Source organism: Lotus japonicus, chromosome 3, assembly GCF_012489685.1.
Source record: "Lotus japonicus ecotype B-129 chromosome 3, LjGifu_v1.2".
Lineage (NCBI taxonomy): Eukaryota > Viridiplantae > Streptophyta > Magnoliopsida > Fabales > Fabaceae > Lotus > Lotus japonicus.
This window is the reverse complement of record NC_080043.1, coordinates 47,646,479-47,662,914: the sequence shown is the minus strand read 5'-3', so window position 1 is coordinate 47,662,914 and position 16,436 is coordinate 47,646,479. Positions and strand designations below refer to the sequence as shown.

Below are 16,436 nucleotides of genomic sequence, written 5' to 3'. Positions count from 1 at the left end.
TAGTTACAGATCCAGAAGTGTGAGTGAAAAGGTTATAATTACAATCCACTGGGAGAAAGTCGGCCTCAAAATGGCCTAAGCAAAGACTCCTATAGTCCGACTGACTCACTGTGATCCCTCAATAAGAGAACCACACAAAAGCCATGCGTCGGGAACCTACCCCGTCCCAAAAGCAAAACGAATCAGAGCTCTACACAAATATGACGCCTGCCTAACTCTACCAACCCATAACTGCTCACACATCCGAGTCCTCGGCGAACTGAAGACGGCAAGTTGAAGCTCAGCTCCATGCGTCGTAGAACTTCTTTCGTCAGATGTTCACACTCGTCAGTCCGGTCCTCCATGACCCTTCCCCGGTACGTCGCTCGATGACCCACAACATCGATCACCCAAGCGGTGGGGGCATCCCGATCCACAAGCTCATATCTGATCCCCCCCGAGGGAGAGACCATCGAACACCAGTCGGCCATCGACATCTGGCAGCAGGCCGACCGCCCAAACACAAACATACAAACAAAGCCAAGGCGCTAGGGTCAACTCACAGCAATAAGTAGATATACACTCAACATGTGATATGGGGTATAGATATATGTTGATATATATACATATAAACAATCCTAGCATGTTATGGCTCTAACATTGCTTCAATAAACAAACAGCACACAATCTCAGTCAGCATGAATGTATGCGTGAAATGCACAATATGTATCCGGATTTGTGACGCGTTCCCGTTCGCCACAAGTGAAGCATTTTCACTATGGATGGACCATTCCCGTTATCCATCCTGGATGAAATCCATCCTGGATGAACCATTCCCGTTATTCATCCTTGGTGAACCATTCCCGTTATTCACCGAATGATGAACCATTCCCGTTATTCATCATTAATGCAAGGTGAACCATTCCCGTTATTCACCATGATATGCACAGGTGAACCATTCCCGTTATTCACCCGATTGAATGCAACGTGGTTAGCCAAACAACGAATCGTCCTTACCACGAAAGTGTTTAGCTCACAACCCAATCTCAACAAACCCATGAGTTAGTGTCGGTCAATACAACACAACTCGGAGTAAGTGTCGGTCAATACAACACAACTCCATCCACAGAATACACAAGGGTCTAGTGTCGGTCAATACAACACAGCCCAAACAACAAGAGCACTAGGTGTCGGTCAATACAACACGGCTCCACAACAATCCCCAAGAGTACTAGAGTACTCGGTGACTTTCAATCATCACCATAGCTCACCTTAGTGGCTTCCCCCAATTCCGATAACTCTCCAAACCCACAACAAAGTCGACTTTTCCCCGTATTTCGTAAATATTTTCCCCTTCAGTTCTCCTATGCTTAAACGTTAATAAAAATTGTTTCAATTCGAATTAGTCAAGTTATGAGTTTATTTCTCAAAGTCTAAGTTTCCCAAGTCTTTAGTTTTTCAAAGCTCTATCATTCTAAGTTTTCAAAGATCAACCACCCAAAATACATTTCCCGGGGAAAGTCTAAGAATTCCAACATATGGCTAAGTCTCAAACCCCACATTTGGACTTGCCTAGGGTTGTTCATCCAACCCGAAATATCAAAGATCACCAGATCAATGAATCTCCACTCCGAAATTGCGTCAAAACGCTCAATCCAACAAAAGCACAACATCACAAGTATGGAAAAGCATCATAACATCAACTCATCATCAAAAACAACATCAGATAAAACATAAGTCGAATTTATCGACGCCTATCATGCAGTCATAGCTAATATATAGTAAGTTGCCCTAACCTCGAGCTGATCCAGCTTCGCAAATCAAATCTCCTTCACAGGAATGCCTTGAAACTTCCAAAGTTCCTTCAACTGAACCTCGGAGGAAAAACAAAGCAGAATCCACACAAAATCGATTAGTTCGATCGCAATACAATACATAAACGATAGACAAAGCATCAAAGCTTCAGAATACGACAAACAGGTACGAAAGGACAAGTTTTCGAAAACGAAAAACTCCCCTCCCCTTAGGAAAAACCCACGGCCAAAAGGAGAAAAGGGCTTCGGCTCTTTTTCTTCGATCAAATCAGTTTACAAGGTAGTTTTAGGGTAAAACTAAGGCAAAGAAACTGTCAGAACAATTTTCGGACAATCGGGCCGAAATACGACTACGCAGGGGCATTTTGGTCCAAAATAAAGGCTCAAAACTTCAAAGTTATCAGTTCTGAAAACAAATTTGACAGCAACGATCCTCATGATATCCGTGACAACAAATCCTAAAGGCACGAAGTCATATTAAGTCTTTTCGACAATAAAGTTTCGAAATGTGAGACAAAAAGAGTTTTGAGTCAATTTTTCAGATCCTGGACAACTGAATCGCAATCAGAGTTTACTGACAGAGGTTTTAGACTCAGGGGAACATAAGGAACATAACCCAAGCGAGAAATCAGAGAAATCGGACAATTTTAGAAAAAGCTCAAAACTTAGAGCACAGAAACGACTTCAGAAACTCAGCAGAAACAGAAATCAGAGGCAGGATTCATGATAGTTACCTCGATACCTAGAAGTAGGGACGAACTGCACGAAGATTGGTCAAGTTTTCGCGGAAATCCCCTCCCCCCTTGCTCCCCACGAAATCAGCCACAAATGGAAAGAAAATGAGAGGATTTTGCTTTTTCGCGCTATTTATAGGCGGGTGAAATCGCGGGAAAATGAAAATTTCGCGATTCCGATTTTTGCAGCACGATCACCGAGAAATTCTAAGAGAGATTCTGGCGTCGGAATTCCAGAACTCAAAACAAATATCTAGGATTTGGGAAAAACGATATCGAAAAACTCAAAAGCGGTGTCGGTTAATCTGCCCCGAAAAACTACTTTTTGCTGTGATGCTCAAACGACAAAACTTCCAACTGAAGAAAGATTGGAAACGTCGAAACAAGTCTGGCAACGCGGACGGAATCTTCGTTAGAAGTCCCGAATAGAAAAAGTATTCATCCATTGCTCGAAAATAGGGTTTCGAAGCAAAGAAATTAGCGTCGGCGGACATCCGAAAAGTGAAACCTATCGTGCGTACAGTCCAGAGTTCCGAAATGAAACGCTGGTCGATGGAAAAATAAAAAGAATCTTTAAATTTTCCGAGAGTTCGAAATCTCACTCAAAACGTTGCTTTAAGAGCGAAATAGCCTATTCTGGACACGCTTGCCATAAGGCAGGTGTGCAGACGACTCGCACTAACTCCGAAAACAGCTACGCAACATTCCTCAAGCAATTCCTGAACTTTCTTCTTCATTAATCTTTCTCAAATGTCAAACTCCTGTCACGCTTACACTATTTCTACGTGTGAGTCGGAAACTTAACTTGTTCTGAAAATCCAGGTCTTACAATACTCCCCTCCAAAAAGAAAGTTTCGTCCTCGAAACTCAGAGCTCTGCAAAAAGTTCGGAATACAGTTCCTTGATCTTATCTTCCAATTCCCATGTAGTAGTGCCTGTGTCATTGTTCCTCAAAATCTTTACTTAAGCAATCTGCCTTCCCCTTAACTGTTTCACTCTTCTATCCCCACTGCTAACTATCGGCGTCTCAAAAGACAAAACATCATTCAACCTCATGTCGTCTGACTCGATTACTTGCGTCGGACCTCTGCTTGAAATGATACCGGTTGGCATTCCGTGCAGTCGCACAACCTTAGCCACTTACTTCTTTACTTTCGGTCGTCCGGAATTCTTCTTAAACTCAGTGCCTCTCTGTCATCTCAAAGTAGATACTCAACTTGTCCTCGTGATCTTCATCTACAGTCCATCACTTGTTCGTTCGATAACTCTTAGACGAAACATTGCGTTGGAATCTAATAGTCCATTAACGTCACATCCAACTTCGTAACTATCATCACTCGCACAATGAAATCAATCTCCTACTTAGTCACCATTCGAATTAAAAATCGACTTATGTCCTTATTTCTTGTCCTTCACTAATCTTATCCCCTTCAACATCAAGTTACCAACAACTTATAAGATAATCCTCTTCTTAATATCTAACAATCCATTATTATCGTCTTCTTCCTTAGAACTTCCCTCACTCAAACCTATTTACACTTACTGAAATCCCTAACACTTCGCATAAATCGAGACTTATCCTCTAGTAGATTACATCATAACTATACCTCAAGGGACTTAACTAGCCATCTTATCATCCGATCCTTCAACATTCTGAGATTTAACTCTATCGTAACCGCTAACACCACTAAATCTCGTATGTGTACATGAATCTCAGCTCACTAGGTCAACCTTAGCCCTAGGATTCTCATTCAACCTTAGTAAAATTCACTTGTTAACCGTAATATGCATCATCAAAATCCATAACAAAGTTTCATCCACTCTTAAGCTCTAAGAAACTTGTCCAAACATAACAACTTCAAGTATTCATCTTAACACCAACACCCTCCTTTTGGGACTCAACCACCATCTCGTCAATCAACTTCTTAATCTCCCAATCAAATTCTGACAAACTTTGAGTCCTTCACACCTTAGACAGACATTCATAGATTTAAAACCTAAACCTTCTCCAAGTTTGGTCCTCTAATGTCCTTTAATCCTTCAATACTTCTTAAATGAATATCCGTTTCTTAAAAACTATAACTCCTTCACTTACCCAAACGACCTGACCAGTGTCGTCATGCTTTCACATCCACAACTTATTATGCTAACATCATTCAAATCATATCACATGGCTCATTATGTCTGCAACCTCATGATCAACATCAATCGATCACCAACTTATAACCAACCTTATGACCCTACACAACCCAAGATTCATTTACTTCAAGATCACTCTTATATTATACCTCAATGGTCTTAACCCGAAACCCATCTCCAGGTCTTCATTCTTCTAAGATTCAACTCCTATTGTCACAGCTACAACTGTAAGATCTCTTACTCGTATGCGATTCTCAACTCTCAAGATTCAATCTTAACCCTAAGATTTCAATCCAACTTAGTAAATCTCACTTAGTAATCTCAGCATATTTCCTTGGAATCCATATCACCAACCTCAAGTATTCAACTTATGCTAAAACTTTCTTTCTCCAACTTAATCATTAATTCAACACTTTTCAAGCGAAAATTCATCTCTTAAGACTATAATGTCTCCACATATTAATCCAACGCTTAGCAAAACTTATTCCTCGAACTCGACTATAACAATCTAGTTCAGAGTTAATTCTTCTCAATCTCGCTACCATCAAACAATCATCTATAACCGGATATTAAATCCAACCTATCTAATCTCTAATAATCCCACGTCAGAAATCACATAACCTATGACTTCATAACTTCCGAGAAAATACTTAAAGATTTTCCAACATCAATTCTATTGGCTTAGTCTACCTCTACTTGGAGTAATCACACGAACTAACCAATCAATGTCTATACGAAAATCATCAACTTCCAAAGGTTCAAATCTTAATCTTGTACAATCAAATGCTTAACACGAACTTTCCTCCCAAATCCGACTAATCCTCAATCAATTCAAATTCATCTTACACATCCTTCTATCAAGGTCCATTATCAGCTGTGATTCCGAATATCACCCCCTCAATATTAGGTTGATCAGGCCTAATACATCGAAGGTGGAAATTTAGAAAAACCCACTGGAACAGACAATGAGTTCCTGACATCCAGTAACCACAAATATCCTGATATCAAGTTCCTAACGATTCTGCTACGGAACCACACACCCTCAATCCATGTAAAAGATTAATCCTTCCTCGTCAATTGAGTCAAAGGTCCAACAATCTTGGCAAATCCCTCAATGAAGCGTCTATAATATCCAGCTAAATCCACAGAACTTCTGATCTCTGTCACCATCTTTGGTTGCTCCCAAGCCAAAACAGTCTCCACTTTCGCCGGATCCACAGCTATGCCCTCCTTCGAGATAGCATGGCCTAAGAAATTGACTTCCTCCAGCCAGAATTCACACTTGGAAGGGTTCTCATACAGCTTTTTCTCTCTCAACAATTGTAAAACTTGGCGCAAATGTCCTTCATGTTTATTCGCGTCCTTCGAATAGATCAATATGTCCTCAATAAACACCACCACACGCCGATCTAAGAACTCCTGAAAGATGCGGTTCATGTAATCCATGAAAACAGCAGGTACATTCGTCACTCCAAACGGCATCACTAGGTACTCGTAGTGTCCTTAACGTGTCCTGAAAGCAGTCTTCGGTATATCCTCAATCTTCACTCTGATCCGACGATAGCCTGACCTCAAATCTATCTTGGAAAATACGGTAGCCCCTCGTAGTTGGTCCATCAAATCATCTATCCTCGGCAACGGGTATCTGTTCTTGATCGTCGCCTTGTTCAATTGTCGATAATCCACCCACGATCTCGACCTTCCGTCCTTCTTCTTGACTAACAACACTGGCGCTCCCCACGGTGAAACACTCGGTCGAATGAATCCCTTTTGCCGAAAGATCCTCTAACGACTCCGCTTCAAAACTAAACGCCCTAAAATCCTACGATTCGTACCCATAAGGAATTTCCCTGAGATCCTAGCTTCCTTATCAACGCCTCGGTAAAACAACTCCCTAGCTCCGCGTGCTATTCTAGATCTCGTGTAACCTCTATAGTTAAATCACGAGCAACTTCGAATAAGGTCCTACTAGGGATAATAATCATAGGATCATAGTCTAAGTAGTAAATACAAGTTAGGCGCGTCACACTCGCTTGAATATAAAAGAGTAAGTTATTCTAGAATACGAGAACAGTTAAAATATTACCATCGTTCCCACGTTCTTCCTCGTTCGACTCCTCAACTCTTGCTCCTCCCTTGATATGAATCCTTTCCTCTGTAGCAAGTTGTTTTCCTTTCCCAACATTCCCTGATGATTCGCCCCTGAGTGCCTTGCAATCTTGGGAGAAATGTCCCGGTTGGTTGCAATTGAAGCATAGACTTTCTTTGGTCTTGCAGTTCACAGCTAGATGCCCCTCTCGGTTACACTTGAAGCATCTCCGTCCAATCACTGAGCATTTGTTAGCAAAATGCCCAAACTTTCTGCAACGAGTACATGTCACTCCTTTGTCACCAACTGGCTTCCCCCCCAGTATCAGCAGTCGTCGGTTTGTACTCTCTTGAGATAAGATTTCTTCCCTCGGAACGCTGATATGGTCCCCACTTATGGTAACTCTTCCTTCCGTTGTAGCCTTGGGAACCTGACCTCATTGGTCCCCCAGCTCCAATTCGGTTCATTCCTCTTTATTGATACATTGCTGTCGCCATCAGTCGTTGATGATGCTCACGTGTAGCCTCCGCCATCCGGTTAAGATCCACCATCCTATATCCCATCGAACGTCCGATTAGTACTAACCATACGGTAGCACTAGACAAACCACTCAATCCGATTGAGTAGTAACGCAAGCAATTAGAGCGAAAATCGCTCTGCAGACAATCAATTTTCACTCTTTGCAGAGTCACACAACCTAGCACAGAAGACCTATTCCCCAAAGACTCCCAAAAGACTCGACTAAGCTCTGATACCACAATGTAACACCCCGATTTCCAGGTGTCACTTTAGTAACCAAAAATAGACTTTACGCTGAAAACAGGTAATTTTTTTGTTTGATACCTTTTAAATCAAGCAATAGAAAATAAAGACAAAACCCAACCAACACACAAATATATACACATGTACAGCCTCAGCTGCACTCCCATGTCACGCGCACTCGCAGTGACTCCAAAGTAGTGTGCCCGTAGGCAAATAGTTACAGATCCAGAAGTGTGAGTGAAAAGGTTATAATTACAATCCACTGGGAGAAAGTCGGCCTCAAAATGGCCTAAGCAAAGACTCTTATAGTCCGACTGACTCACTGTGATCCCTCAATAAGAGAACCACACAAAAGCCATGCGTCGGGAACCTACCCCGTCCCAAAAGCAAAACGAATCAGAGCTCTACACAAATATGACGCCTGCCTAACTCTACCAACCCATAACTGCTCACACATCCGAGTCCTCGGCGAACTGAAGACGGCAAGTTGAAGCTCAGCTCCATGCGTCGTAGAACTTCTTTCGTCAGATGTTCACACTCGTCAGTCCGGTCCTCCATGACCCTTCCCCGGTACGTCGCTCGATGACCCACAACATCGATCACCCAAGCGGTGGGGGCATCCCGATCCACAAGCTCATATCTGATCCCCCCCGAGGGAGAGACCATCGAACACCAGTCGGCCATCGACATCTGGCAGCAGGCCGACCGCCCAAACACAAACATACAAACAAAGCCAAGGCGCTAGGGTCAACTCACAGCAATAAGTAGATATACACTCAACATGTGATATGGGGTATAGATATATGTTGATATATATACATATAAACAATCCTAGCATGTTATGGCTCTAACATTGCTTCAATAAACAAACAACACACAATCTCAGTCAGCATGAATGTATGCGTGAAATGCACAATATGTATCCGGATTTGTGACGCGTTCCCGTTCGCCACAAGTGAAGCATTTTCACTATGGATGGACCATTCCCGTTATCCATCCTGGATGAAATCCATCCTGGATGAACCATTCCCGTTATTCATCCTTGGTGAACCATTCCCGTTATTCACCGAATGATGAACCATTCCCGTTATTCATCATTAATGCAAGGTGAACCATTCCCGTTATTCACCATGATATGCACAGGTGAACCATTCCCGTTATTCACCCGATTGAATGCAACGTGGTTAGCCAAACAACGAATCGTCCTTACCACGAAAGTGTTTAGCTCACAACCCAATCTCAACAAACCCATGAGTTAGTGTCGGTCAATACAACACAACTCGGAGTAAGTGTCGGTCAATACAACACAACTCCATCCACAGAATACACAAGGGTCTAGTGTCGGTCAATACAACACAGCCCAAACAACAAGAGCACTAGGTGTCGGTCAATACAACACGGCTCCACAACAATCCCCAAGAGTACTAGAGTACTCGGTGACTTTCAATCATCACCATAGCTCACCTTAGTGGCTTCCCCCAATTCCGATAACTCTCCAAACCCACAACAAAGTCGACTTTTCCCCGTATTTCGTAAATATTTTCCCCTTCAGTTCTCCTATGCTTAAACGTTAATAAAAATTGTTTCAATTCGAATTAGTCAAGTTATGAGTTTATTTCTCAAAGTCTAAGTTTCCCAAGTCTTTAGTTTTTCAAAGCTCTATCATTCTAAGTTTTCAAAGATCAACCACCCAAAATACATTTCCCGGGGAAAGTCTAAGAATTCCAACATATGGCTAAGTCTCAAACCCCACATTTGGACTTGCCTAGGGTTGTTCATCCAACCCGAAATATCAAAGATCACCAGATCAATGAATCTCCACTCCGAAATTGCGTCAAAACGCTCAATCCAACAAAAGCACAACATCACAAGTATGGAAAAGCATCATAACATCAACTCATCATCAAAAACAACATCAGATAAAACATAAGTCGAATTTATCGACGCCTATCATGCAGTCATAGCTAATATATAGTAAGTTGCCCTAACCTCGAGCTGATCCAGCTTCGCAAATCAAATCTCCTTCACAGGAATGCCTTGAAACTTCCAAAGTTCCTTCAACTGAACCTCGGAGGAAAAACAAAGCAGAATCCACACAAAATCGATTAGTTCGATCGCAATACAATACATAAACGATAGACAAAGCATCAAAGCTTCAGAATACGACAAACAGGTACGAAAGGACAAGTTTTCGAAAACGAAAAACTCCCCTCCCCTTAGGAAAAACCCACGGCCAAAAGGAGAAAAGGGCTTCGGCTCTTTTTCTTCGATCAAATCAGTTTACAAGGTAGTTTTAGGGTAAAACTAAGGCAAAGAAACTGTCAGAACAATTTTCGGACAATCGGGCCGAAATACGACTACGCAGGGGCATTTTGGTCCAAAATAAAGGCTCAAAACTTCAAAGTTATCAGTTCTGAAAACAAATTTGACAGCAACGATCCTCATGATATCCGTGACAACAAATCCTAAAGGCACGAAGTCATATTAAGTCTTTTCGACAATAAAGTTTCGAAATGTGAGACAAAAAGAGTTTTGAGTCAATTTTTCAGATCCTGGACAACTGAATCGCAATCAGAGTTTACTGACAGAGGTTTTAGACTCAGGGGAACATAAGGAACATAACCCAAGCGAGAAATCAGAGAAATCGGACAATTTTAGAAAAAGCTCAAAACTTAGAGCACAGAAACGACTTCAGAAACTCAGCAGAAACAGAAATCAGAGGCAGGATTCATGATAGTTACCTCGATACCTAGAAGTAGGGACGAACTGCACGAAGATTGGTCAAGTTTTCGCGGAAATCCCCTCCCCCCTTGCTCCCCACGAAATCAGCCACAAATGGAAAGAAAATGAGAGGATTTTGCTTTTTCGCGCTATTTATAGGCGGGTGAAATCGCGGGAAAATGAAAATTTCGCGATTCCGATTTTTGCAGCACGATCACCGAGAAATTCTAAGAGAGATTCTGGCGTCGGAATTCCAGAACTCAAAACAAATATCTAGGATTTGGGAAAAACGATATCGAAAAACTCAAAAGCGGTGTCGGTTAATCTGCCCCGAAAAACTACTTTTTGCTGTGATGCTCAAACGACAAAACTTCCAACTGAAGAAAGATTGGAAACGTCGAAACAAGTCTGGCAACGCGGACGGAATCTTCGTTAGAAGTCCCGAATAGAAAAAGTATTCATCCATTGCTCGAAAATAGGGTTTCGAAGCAAAGAAATTAGCGTCGGCGGACATCCGAAAAGTGAAACCTATCGTGCGTACAGTCCAGAGTTCCGAAATGAAACGCTGGTCGATGGAAAAATAAAAAGAATCTTTAAATTTTCCGAGAGTTCGAAATCTCACTCAAAACGTTGCTTTAAGAGCGAAATAGCCTATTCTGGACACGCTTGCCATAAGGCAGGTGTGCAGACGACTCGCACTAACTCCGAAAACAGCTACGCAACATTCCTCAAGCAATTCCTGAACTTTCTTCTTCATTAATCTTTCTCAAATGTCAAACTCCTGTCACGCTTACACTATTTCTACGTGTGAGTCGGAAACTTAACTTGTTCTGAAAATCCAGGTCTTACAAATGACGTCCTCATTTTTTTTTTGAAAAGCGAAATGATCTCAGATTCATTCTATTCCTAGTACTCTTCATTTTATTCCTGTTGTGTTGTCGCTGTTGTGGGTTCTGTTGTCTGTTTTGCGGAGTGTTGTTGCTGCTGTTTGGTATGGATGCTGTTTTTTGGTTGCTGTTTTGCCTGGATGTTGTTTCAGGTTGCTGCTTATGTGTTACAGAATGTAACACCCCGATTTCGGTGGCGTCACTTTAGTAACCAAAAGTAAACTTAATGCGGAAAAACGTGAATATATATTTATTTTTTTCGATTATAACTAAGACAAGACTGAAATAAATAAAACCCAACAATAACAATAATTAGAACTAATATACAATATATAACCAGCCCCCGCTGTAGTAGTAACCTCGTCACGAGTAATCCTCCAGTGACGGAAAGAAAAGTGTAACGCCCGAAGGCAAATGGTACAATCCACAAGAAAGGTCAAGTGTCCGCAACACCATCCCTCAAAACTGAGAATAAGCTGGCCCATCGGCCTGAAGCAAGACCTCCTAAGTCCAACCAACTCTCTGTGATTCCCGTAAAGAAACCACACAAAAAGCTATAGGTGGGAAACTACCCTGTCCCCAAAGAAAACAAATGATGTTCAGAGCTAAGACTCTACTCCTACACTAATCCCATCTCGAGGAGCTCACACCAGCACTAAAACCTACATGCTAGCATGATCGTCGTCCGAATCTAAATTCAGAACGACCTAGTCTAAGTACACCATCCGTCCTCCTCTCGCTACCGCGATGCGCTCCTGTTCCAGCATCTCAACTCTAGTTCCCCCCGAAGGGTGAACCATCATGATCTAGACCGTCGTGGATATCTGACAAAGGGCGTTTGTCCGCCAAAGCACACACAGAAGACGCGAGGGTCAACTCCAAAGAATTATGTAAATAATAACATCGATAGATACAAATAATAGAATAGCCACTTAGGCTTATAGCTAGGGATAACATCCTAGGGTTACATATTCCATAATGAACATAACAGCAATAGTAACAATTAACATGTTCCAAATAGGATTAACAAATAACAATCACATTCGACAACTAAATTAGTATGCATGTTGCATGATATGATATGCAGGTTAACCCAGTCAACCACATGCATTCCGGAAAGGGATGGACATCAAACGGATCAGCCCTAACACCAGCCACAGTGGAACCATTTCGGCCCGCGTGCCTCTTACTCCAACGACAGCGGTAGTCAGATCAGCAGTAAACCCGTAGGTCTGCCATTTCGGTCTGCTACAAGAGACGTCTATAAACGCTCTTTCACGGCATTCCGGGTCTTATGACCATTTTGGAAACCGACGAGGTCCAGAGTACGTCCTGTGTTAATACCCCATTAATGTTGCATGAATGCAGGATGATTAGTCAAACAACGTCTCCGTCCTCACTCGACACGTCGCCACGTGTTCTAGGTAAATTAAAGTCTCTAAAAGCTTACCCTAAGGTAAAGTCGATTCTGCGACAAAAGACACACTCCACAACAACACATAGCTGCTCCAACAGCACCAGAGTATCACATACTCGGGAACTATCAATTCCCCGGACTTATCCCCAGGATAGCCCAACAGCATAGCTGCTCCAACAGCACAACAACAAACGCTGCTCCAACAGCACCAATACATCTACATACTCGAAGCCTCTCAACTTTCTCAACCCTCGGATCCGACGACACTTCTCGTTTTCCAAAACTAAGATTTGCATCCGAAGCTTCCTTTCGAGTTTGTTATCATTGCTTAAAAATTTAGAGGTTGTTTAATGTCTTATGAGTTTTCTTTACAAAATAGTATCCTTTTAGTCTTATCGCAAATCCTATCAGTTCTCGGGATCTCCTAATCCCCAAATGACTCCAGAGAATGTCTCGATCCATAAACATCATAACAAGGCCCGAATCTCATTCGTCCTATCAAGCTTTCTCAAAACTCTCAAAATAAAATCGGCATGACCTGCCCGCTATTCTCACGATTCAGAATCTCAGATTATAGTGCAAAAGCAGAATTAACTCATCAAAATCAATCAACATGTCATATGTCAATATCTTAAGCAATAACCACATAGCACTTAGCATATAAGGCATGCACCACACATCCTAAATTACCCAATTAGCACTTGGCATATAAGTCAATCTCAAAAGCATTCAGTAGATTCATCATCTACATTGTCAGCCGAAGCCTCAGAAAACATTTTTCAATCACACACAATCCAGTGCATAAACAGTAAACAATGTCGAAAGCATCGACCCTAAGCATTAACTAGAGATTCAGTGAGATGCCCTCACCTGTAGGTTCTCCAGAGTTATCTCCTAAAGTTCCTTCACAATCAAAGCCTTGCTCCGCTGGAAATTCCTCAAAATCACCTTTAGAGCAAAACCACATAAATACTATCAGAATCTATCGGAAACTAAGCTATCAATACATCACTAAGGTTACACGAAGTAATCTATACTCTAAGGTACGATAATCTAGCGCGAAAGACAAGTTTTCGGAAAAGGAAATTTTCCTCCTCCTCCCCCTATAGGCTCGGCCACTTTAGGTAATTAGGAGACTCGATTTTTCTTCGATCAAACTTGGTTCCTATGCTATCATTAGCCGTAACTAAGGTTATTCTGAACTCGGAAAAATTATCGGGTCAAAAACTGTCGCAGGGGTATTTTGGTCATGATTTTTAACTTAGAAATTTCAAAACTGAAATCCCAAAAACCAAATTTTGCAGGGACGTCACCAACGACGTTTATAACAACTAATCCTACTAGCACTAAGCTAAGGCGATAGTTTTTAGCCTAAAGGTTGAAGCTTTACCTCAAAAACTCCAAAAATGGGTATTTTAGGCTAAATTTGATTCCGACGGAATTCCGGCGACATAACGGAAAATCTAATCCGGCAGAAGTGATCTTGGGCACATAAAGAAGAGGTTTAGAATCAGAAATGAAAGATTCAGGATAGTTTTGCAAAAACCCATAAACTATCAGCTCAGAAAAGTCTACAGAAAAGCTATGGAAAAAGCGATCAGAGGTAAGGATTAGCGACTATACCTCGAAACCTTGAAGTAGCAACTGATTGATCGACGATCAAGCAAGGATTGAACAAAAACTCTTCTTCCTTCTTCCTTGTTCTTGGCCGCGGGTTTGGAGAGAAAAATGGAGGAAAATTTGTGTTTTTCTTCCTTTCTTTGCTATATATAGAAGATGGAAATTCGCGGGAAAATGAAAGTTTCGCGAATCTGATTTTTTCCGGCGTCATTCTCCGTGAATTAATAGATATGTTTTGGCAAAAGAATTCCAAAACCATAAAGAGGTCTCCTTGTATTTTTGGCAACTAATGCATAGTCGGTATAAAACTATTTTACCCGATAAGTTGCTTTTTGCATCGAATGTCGGAATGGAAAACTTCCTTCTGAAGAAAGATTGAAATCATCAAGAGAAATGGGTGTACGCGTGTGGAATATTCATTTGAAGCTCTGAATAGAAAAAGTCTTCATTGTCGAGAAATTCTAGGGTTTTGAAATACCAGGGTTTCGGTTTCGGCAAACTTCCGATGATTGGAATCGGACGTTCGTAGATCCTAGAGTTTCGTCTCGAAACGGTTGTGATATATGGAAAAAGAGAAGTTCTAACATTTCTCTGAAGATTTTTGGAATTAACTTCCATCGTGCCTAAAAGTGAAAACTAGCTATATACTAGGGTTTCTGACCTAGGTTTAAGTGTATAACGATCGTGCTATAACTTTTATCGACTTCGATACAATCCTTTGACTTTTCCTGAAGTTTCTCCTTCATAAATTTATTTCATTTGGTAAACTCTAGTTCAGGTTTCCTTTCACGATACATCAAGCCTAATCGTAAATGGAAATCTCTTCCACTTATTCTAAGCTTAAAAACTTGGGTCTTACATTACTACCCTCCAAAAAGAAAGTTTCGACCTCGAAACTTAAGGGTCAGTAAATAGTTCTGGATATTGTTCCTTGATCTTTTACTCTAACTCTCACATAGCACCGTCCGTGTCTTTATTCCAAATAACTTTCACTAAAGCACTCTGCTTTCTCCTCGATTGTCTCACTCTTCTAGTCCTAATGTTGACCGACGGCGTCTCAAAAGACATATCATCTTTCAACTCTATGTTGTCCGGTTCGACCACTTGCGTCGGTTCTCCGTTGGAAATTATATTTGTTTGTATTCGTGCAATCGCACAACCTTAACCACATGCTCCTTTTTCTTTTGTTCGTCCAAAATACTGATTAGAAACTCGGTACATTTCCATGTTCCGAAGTGAATGCTCAACTTGTCCTCGAGATGTTCACCCATGATCCAAAATTCAACTCGATCGCTTGGTAACTCCTAGACGAACTATTCCATTGGAATCTACTAGTCCATTAACGTCACTTCCAACTTCGTGATTATCATCACTCGCACCATGAAATCGATCTTCTACTTAGTCACCATTCAAATTAAAACTCGACTTGAGTCTTAATACCTTGTGCATCACAAGACTCATCCCCTTAATCATAAATTCATCAACCACTCATAAGCTAAACATCCTCTTAATATCCAACAATCCATTATTGTCGTCTTCGTCCTCAAGACCTTCCTTACTCAAACCAATTTAACTTACTGCAATCCTTAACACTTCACACAAGTAAGGTCTCATCCCCTAGAAGATCAAATCATAACTATACCTCAATGGACTTAACTAGTCATCTTATCATCCCATCCTTCAACTTTCTGAGGTTTAACTACAATCGTAAATATTAACACCGCTAAATCTCTGATTCGTACATGATTTTTCAACTCCTCAAGTCAATCTTAATCATAGGATTCTTATTCAACTGAGCGAAATTCACTTGCTAACTCTAGCATGCATCACCGAAATCCATAACAAGTTTCATTCCCTCTTAAACTCTACGAAACTTATCCAATTGTAAAAACCTCAAGTATTCATCTTACTACTAACACTTTCCTTTCCGTAACTTGATCATCCTCCAATCAATCCAATACTTGGTCTCTTGATCAAAACTAACAAGACTTCCTGTCTCCCGCGTTTGGGGTAAAATCAATTGGCTTAAAATCTAAACCTTCACTAAGTTTGGGCCTCTAATATCCCTTAACTCTCCAACACTTCTTAAATGAATATTCATTTCTTAAAATCATAACTCCTTCCCTAAGAAAATCAATTACTTAACACGGGCTTTCCTCTCAAATCCGACTAATCCTCGATCAATTCAAGTTCATCTTACATAACCTTCTATCAAAGTCCATTACCAGCTGTGATTCCGAATATCACCCCCTCAATATTAAGTTGATCAGGCCT

General features: G+C 41.2%; 1 long non-coding RNA gene across 1 annotated transcript in view; it reads right to left on the bottom strand.

The window, feature by feature from the left end:
* Positions 1-7,827: 7,827 nt before the first annotated feature.
* The window catches only part of LOC130743131 (uncharacterized), a 73,987-nt gene continuing 65,378 nt past the window's right edge, over positions 7,828-16,436 (bottom strand). Inside the window, exon 3 of the long non-coding RNA XR_009021354.1 lies at positions 7,828-8,207. This is a non-coding gene — a long non-coding RNA (uncharacterized LOC130743131). The remainder of the gene's footprint in view (positions 8,208-16,436) is intronic.